The sequence below is a fragment of the Gigantopelta aegis genome, chromosome 6 (assembly GCF_016097555.1).
Source record: "Gigantopelta aegis isolate Gae_Host chromosome 6, Gae_host_genome, whole genome shotgun sequence".
Taxonomy (NCBI): domain Eukaryota; kingdom Metazoa; phylum Mollusca; class Gastropoda; order Neomphalida; family Peltospiridae; genus Gigantopelta; species Gigantopelta aegis.
The window spans coordinates 88,966,061-88,973,168 of NC_054704.1; the positions used below are offsets into that span (position 1 = coordinate 88,966,061).

The window sequence follows — 7,108 nt, forward strand, 5'->3', positions numbered from 1 at the left end:
TACACGCGTGTAACTACATACAATTACAATGCTTAAACACTGACATTTAACAAAAACAGGCTTCATAATCTTGGCCCTTTCTTTGTGTGTCAGTTACACAACTTTACATTCATGTGAGCTGCCAATCTGTTACCTTGATAAAAATAACATGAAACAACTTTCGGTTACCTATGATTTTTAAATAGTGTCCTTCAAAGTTGAACAAAAAAGAATTTGCTAAAGAAGGGAAAGTAAACAAGCTGAACAAAGTTGAAGCAGAAAGAGAATCACTGCATGAAAATATACTTGGCATTTTAAATTCACTGTGTTCAGTAATGCCTGGAAGGAGAGGTGGTGGAGGTGCATGATTGGACATGACATACATGAATGGAATGAATGAAGGAAGGAAATGTTTTATTTAATGACGCACTCAACACATTTTTATTTATGGTTATATGGAGTTGGACATATGGTTGATGACCACACATATACTAAGAGAGGAAACCCAGTCACCACTTCATGGGCTACTCTTTTCAATTAGCAGCAAGGGATCTTTTATATGCACCATCCCACAGACAGGATAGTACATACCATCGCCTTTGTTACACCAGTTGTGGAGCACTGGCTGAAACGAGAAATGGCCCAATGGGCCCACCGACAGGGATCGATTGTGCATCAAGCGAGCGCTGCACCAGTGAGCTACGTCCACCCCTGAATGGAATGATGTCATGTTGAAAATGGTGATGGGTGCACAACATTTAAAACTTACTGGTAATAAAAGGCAAACAAAAACCAGAAGTGGTCAAAACAGAAAAGATATAAAAGTTAATCCAAAGATGGACAAAATTCCTGAAATGCTGGGTTTGTAATTTGTATAGGTTTTTAAATGCACCTGGTCCATTTTTTGCTCTATACCATTCTTTGATGAAAGATCCAAATGATGGTCCTTGTTAGTGCCAAAAATAATAGAGAAAATAATGTTAACAATTGCTATAAAAGGCAATTAGCCCCTAAAAATATTCATAAACCACATAGCAAAGAAAACACTGGTACAGAAACTATAACAATGACATACCCCAACCAACAAGTTACAAGTCACAAATGGTTACAAAGTATTTTCTAACAAAAGAACAACAGCAGTTAAACTAACATGTTCTCTCTCAAAATCAATCAAAGATATAAATGGCTATGCGTTCCTGCAGCAGTCAGCTAAGAACTAGCTAATATGACATCTACTATTACATCGATGTCCACCATGTTAACTGTCAGGCATGGTTGAAACCGTCTACTCTTGATGCAAGCCATAAGAAGGTCTTATTGGCCCAACTTTGGTCAACGACAGGGTAGTATATACCACGGCCTTTGATATACCAGTTGCGGTGCACTGGCTGGAACGAGAAATAGCCCAATGGGCCCACTGACGGGGATCAATCCCACAGCAACCGCGCATCAAGCTAAAAGACGATAAAGACATTAAAAGACAGTATAGAGCCCTTTGCGTATGTGCAAACATGTTGTGGCCATTTGCAAAATGTTCAGAATCTGTTAAAACACAATTATTTGTGAGTTAATGTAGTACTTTATAGTAATGCATACTGATGGATAATCAAACAACGACCATACAGTGCCAGCAAGATGTTTGTTACAGTGAAAAACTTTGGCACTTTACTTCACTCAATAGCATATTCGCTGAAAAGCAGAATCGAAGCAAGCTTAAATGATAAAATTGCCCACCTGCTGTATACAAGTGTGTATGTCAAATCTGTATGTGTAGATCGCTGGCACAAGCTACTGTATACTATGTAATCAGTTTTGTATGTGATATATAATTACGTATGTTCTATGTGTGAGGGATTCAACTAAAGCACCCAGCATAATGTGTTATTATACTAAACATGCATAAACACCACTAAGGCGTCTGAGGTTTATTTCTCTTTGTTTAGACTTAAGGTACTTGGGAAATTCCTCCAAGACACTTGGGACATTAATATATGGTAAACACTGTCACTGGGATTATCTTAAGGAACCCAGGACAGTAATGGTCTGCCAGTATTGGTCAGGTGTGTGGGATGTTATCAGAATGACTGGGGTGAAAGATAGTTCACTGAGAGACTGAGAGAGAGAGAATATCCAGCAAGAGAGAAAGATGTTTGGGGCCAACTCTCCATATCATATACATTGTTTATATGTTATCATCATGGATTAAAGAATATAATCGAGATCGAACTTGTGTAGTTTTTGTGTGAGGGTGCTTTATGCACTCGGCCACATATGGATCACTGATCCGAAATAAAATGTATCATTATTATTATTATTGTTATTATAAAATGTTAGAAGAAAATAAGCCATATAATGAAATGGCACTTTTTAAATGTTAAGTTAAAAATTTCATAGAAATTGAATACTCTGCTATAGTTGAACAGCCACCCTGAAGAGAAAAGTGTCTCAATTATTATTTCTACGAAAGAAAAGAAAGAAATGTTTTATTTAACGATGCACTCAACACATTTTATTTACGGTTATATGGCATCAGATATATGGTTAAGGACAACACAGATTTTGAGAGGAAACCGGCTTTCGCCACTACATGGGCTACTCTTCCAATTAGCAGCAAGGGATCTTTTATTTGCACTTCCCACAGGCAGGATAGCACAAACCATGGCCTTTGTTGAACCAGTTATGGATCACTGGTCAGTGCAAGTGGTTTACACCTACCCATTGAGCCTTGCGGAGCACTCACTCAGCTCCCTGATGGGAGTGGGCCAGTCCCGGAGGTACTGCAATACCGGGTCAACCCGTGGCAAAGGCGGAGCAAGCCCCTGACACTTCGCCTAGATCCAAAAATCAGTTTAATATCGATGTCCCCCAATGGAGGACGTATCAGATATTAAGCTGATAAGAACAGATACTACACTTTGATCTTAGCCAAAAGGCCGAGAAGCGATACTGACCAAACCTCTGAAGTAACTATTTAAAGATTCAACAAAATAAGTCAAACCTGGAGTCTTAATGCTTGAATATGGAGTCAAGTAAAATAACTACACAATTAAAAATATTTTTCAGTACACATTAGATACTACCAACTGTAAACCCATTTATTATACTTTTGTTATTTTTGTAAACAACCCACAAAGCAGAACTACATACAGTTATCAATAAACTACCTTGGATTTTAAATGAGTCAATTTCCCCAAGTAGAAAACGTAGCACTGATACACAGCCTTTGTGTCGAGCTAAAAATAGCCTTGTTATAATACGATTCATTGACTGTTAGCAGGGTCAAATGACCTATTCAAGCTGAGGTGTTGTTTAATTCTAATTAAGTGGCAAAGCTGCTTACTTGCAAAGCAAAAGAAAGAAATGTTTTATTTAACGACACACTCGACACATTTTATTTACGGTTATATGGTGTCAGACATATGGTTAAGGATCACACAGATTTTGAAAGGAAACCCGCTGTCGCCACTACATGGGCTACTCTTTCTGATTAGCAGCAAGGGATCTTTTATTTGCGCTTCCCACAGGCAGGATAGCACAAACCATGGCCTTTGTTGAACCAGTTATGGATCACTGGTCGGTGCAAGTGATTTACACCTACCCATTGAGCCTTGAGGAGCACTCACTCAGGGTTTGGAGTCGGTATCTGGATTAAAAATCCCATGCCTCGACTGGGATCAGAACCCAGTACCTACCATCCTGTAGACCGATGGCCTAACCACGACACCACCGAGGCTGGTGCAAAGCAAAAGAAATCAATTACTGCTAATTGTAAAAATACTGATGTTGTGAAATCATGTTAGTGTGTGCACATATTGGTATTTAAAATAAAAAAATATATTATTAATTAATAAAATATCCCCTTTACATATTAATTATAAGCACATTTATTACATTAATTTTTATTTCAATTAATTTGTCTTTAATAAAAAAAGAATGGTGAAAATGACCCGAAAGTGTTTAGTCTACCATACCTTGACAAATGTTTAGGGAAAACACTATGGCTGAATTTACATATGTGTTACACGCATGTAACTACATACAATTACAATGCTTAAACACTGACATTTAACAAAAACAGGCTTCATAATTTTGGCCCTTTGTTTGTGTGTCAGTTAGACAACTTTACATTCATGCGAGCTGCCAATCTGTTACCATGATAAAAAATAACATGAAACAACTTTCGGTTACCTATGATTTTTAAATAGTGTCCTTCAAAGTTGAACAAAAAAGATTTGCTAAAGAAGGGAAAGTAAACAAGCTGAACAAAGTTGAAGCAGAAAGAGAATCACTGCATGAAAATATACTTGGCATTTTAAATTCACTGTGTTCAGCAATGCCTGGTGGGAGTCGGGGAGGGAGGTGGGGGAGGTGGCGGAGGTGCCTGATTGGACATGACATACATGAATGGAATGAATGAAGGAAATGTTTTATTTAATGACGCACACTCAACACATTTTTATTTACGGTTATATGGCATTGGACATATGGTTGATGACCACACATATACTGAGAGAGGAAACCCACTGTCACCACTTCATGGGCTATTCTTTTCGATTAGCAGCAAGGGATCTTTTATATGCACCATCCCACAGACAGGATAGTACATACCACAGCCTTTGTTACACCAGTTGTGGAGCACTGGCTGAAACGAGAAATGGCCCAATGGGCCCACCGACAGGGATCGATTGTGCATCAAGCGAGCGCTGCACCAGTGAGCTATGTCCTGCCCCTGAATGGAATGATGTCATGTTGAAAATGGTGATGGGTGCACAACATTTAAAACTTACTGGTAATAAAAGACAAACAAAAAACAGAAGTGGTCAAAACAGAAAAGATATAAAAGTTAATCCAAAGATGGACAAAATTCCTGAAATGCTGGGTTTGTAATTTGTATAGGTTTCTAAATGCACCTGGTCCATTTTTGGCTCTATACCATTCTTTGATGAAAGATCCAATTGATGGTTCTTGTTAGTGCCAAAAATAATACAGAAAATAATGTCAACAATTCCTATAAAAGGCAACTTGCCCCTAAAAATATTCATAAACCACATAGCAAAGAAAACACTGGTACAGAAACTATAACAATGACATACCCCAACCAACAAATTACCAGTCACAAATGGTTACAAAGTATTTTCTAACAAAAGAACAACAGCTAAACTAACATGTTCTCTCTCAAAATCAGTCAAAGATGTAAATGGCTATGCGCTCCTGCAGCAGTCAGCTAAGAACTAGCTAATATGACATCTACTATTACATTGATGTCCACCATGCTAACTGTCAGGCATGCTTGAAACCATCTACTCTTGATGCAAGCCATAAGAAGGTCTTATTGGCCCAATCTTGGTCAGCGACTAAACTCTTTGCAGGGAAAGTAAAAGACACTGTTATTGAGAATGAAAAGGCTCAGCAGTCCACGGCGACCATCAAGGCCCTGAAGGCGGTGAAACGGAAGAATACGTTGCAACCTCAGAACCAGCAGAAAAGATGGAAAGGTTCCAAATACAAACGACAGCCCTTTTGGCACTTTAATAAGCCTGCTGGACCTGAAAATTGACCACAGGGAAAACCTGCTCGCTGTTGATGCCAACCGGCCAACCCTGAGTTGCGGTTGCTCCCACTTGGTAGACCATCGCCCGCCCCTTGACATTGACCAGTCATATTAACCTTCCAGTGTGCTCAACACCAGTCAAAATATCCACGGTTGGAAACCAACTTCAGTTCTACTAGTAGAATTGGGAGGTTCTATGTGACGATGTGTTCATAACCCATATCCTGAAACACGGTTATCGCCTGTAATTATCTTCCACCCCACCCTTACATCTCCAGCTCACATGTTCTTGTTCTACGATAGACGGTTGACAAACTGGTGGAGAAGGGAGTGGTCAGGAAGATACCATTGCAACATATCACTCCCGAGTTCTACGCCGACATCTTTCTTGTTCCAAAGAAAGACTCAGTGGAACTACGAATGATATAGAATCTGGCTTAATTCAACAAACATTATCTTCAGCTGCCACCGTTATACATTGTTATAACTTATCAGTCATGATTATTTTAATCACAGAGTAAGCTACAATATTCTACATACATGTGGAACAATGCATTATGATAACTAGTGGATGAATGTCTCTGTGTGTATGCCTGTGTCTTGTAATGTGTAATTAATGTAACAGTTATACAAAAAAATGTTGACAATTTGGAAAAGTGCTGTTCCCCGTTTACCGTGGACTGACAGTGTGAGGTGATTGTCAGGGTTCTGACAACCCTGACATCACCTTTTTTCTGGTAACAATAACTAATTTGAACTGAAAAAAAGAAAGAAAAAAAAAAAAGAAAGAAAGAAAAAAAAGAAAAAAAAAAGAAAGAAAGAAAAAAAAAGATGATAAGTCTGACTTACATTTGTTCTATTCTGTTCACTTTCTGCAGCGTCGGTGGATCTATAGGCGTGTCACTTTCGGTTTCTGGTTTCAGTTTGGGAGATTTTTTCAAAACACTGGTGGGTGTGCTGGTCCTTCCAGTTTCACCATTGGTTCGTCCGGTTTCGTCCATGCCATGGACTGGCTGAGCACAGTCAGGACTTGCATTGGAAACCATGTGGCCATTGGATTTTTCTAACGCCTTGATGGGCGAGAACATCTGCATAAAGCTGTCTGCGTCAGAAATTGACCTGATCTTTGCTTCTGCTGCCCTAGCCATTCTTTGAACTTTGGACTCTGAAAACAGAAACATAATAATGTGAATTATTTTACTAAAACTTTCATAACTTACGACAATTAATCAACAAACAATTTTGTTTTAATTAATTTTGAAAGTTTAGGGGCTTTTTGGTTAAATAAATAACTAATAATTTACGACAATAAATTAACAATTTTGTTTTAACTCACTTTGAAATTTTAGTATTCTTGTTAAATAAATAACCAGAAAGCAGTCTCTAACAGGCGATTAACAGTTTATGTATTCAAGGGACTGAGACTGGTTTTAAGAGCCAATGCTGAAATTCAAATGGGGTGGGGGTAATATTATTTTTAAAACATTTAAAATCAACTGTTGAATCAGGAATTGCAAATAAGTAAGAAAGTTATAGGGATGCACATTTTAGACAAGGCTTTATTAAAGGGCAGACCTT

At 38.3% G+C, this 7,108-nt stretch overlaps 1 non-coding gene across 1 annotated transcript; it reads right to left on the bottom strand.

The window, feature by feature from the left end:
* Positions 1-2,731: 2,731 nt before the first annotated feature.
* LOC121376618 lies at positions 2,732-2,924 on the bottom strand. Its single transcript, XR_005958506.1, has one exon. It is a non-coding gene; the product is annotated as a U2 spliceosomal RNA (small nuclear RNA).
* Positions 2,925-7,108: the final 4,184 nt, after the last annotated feature.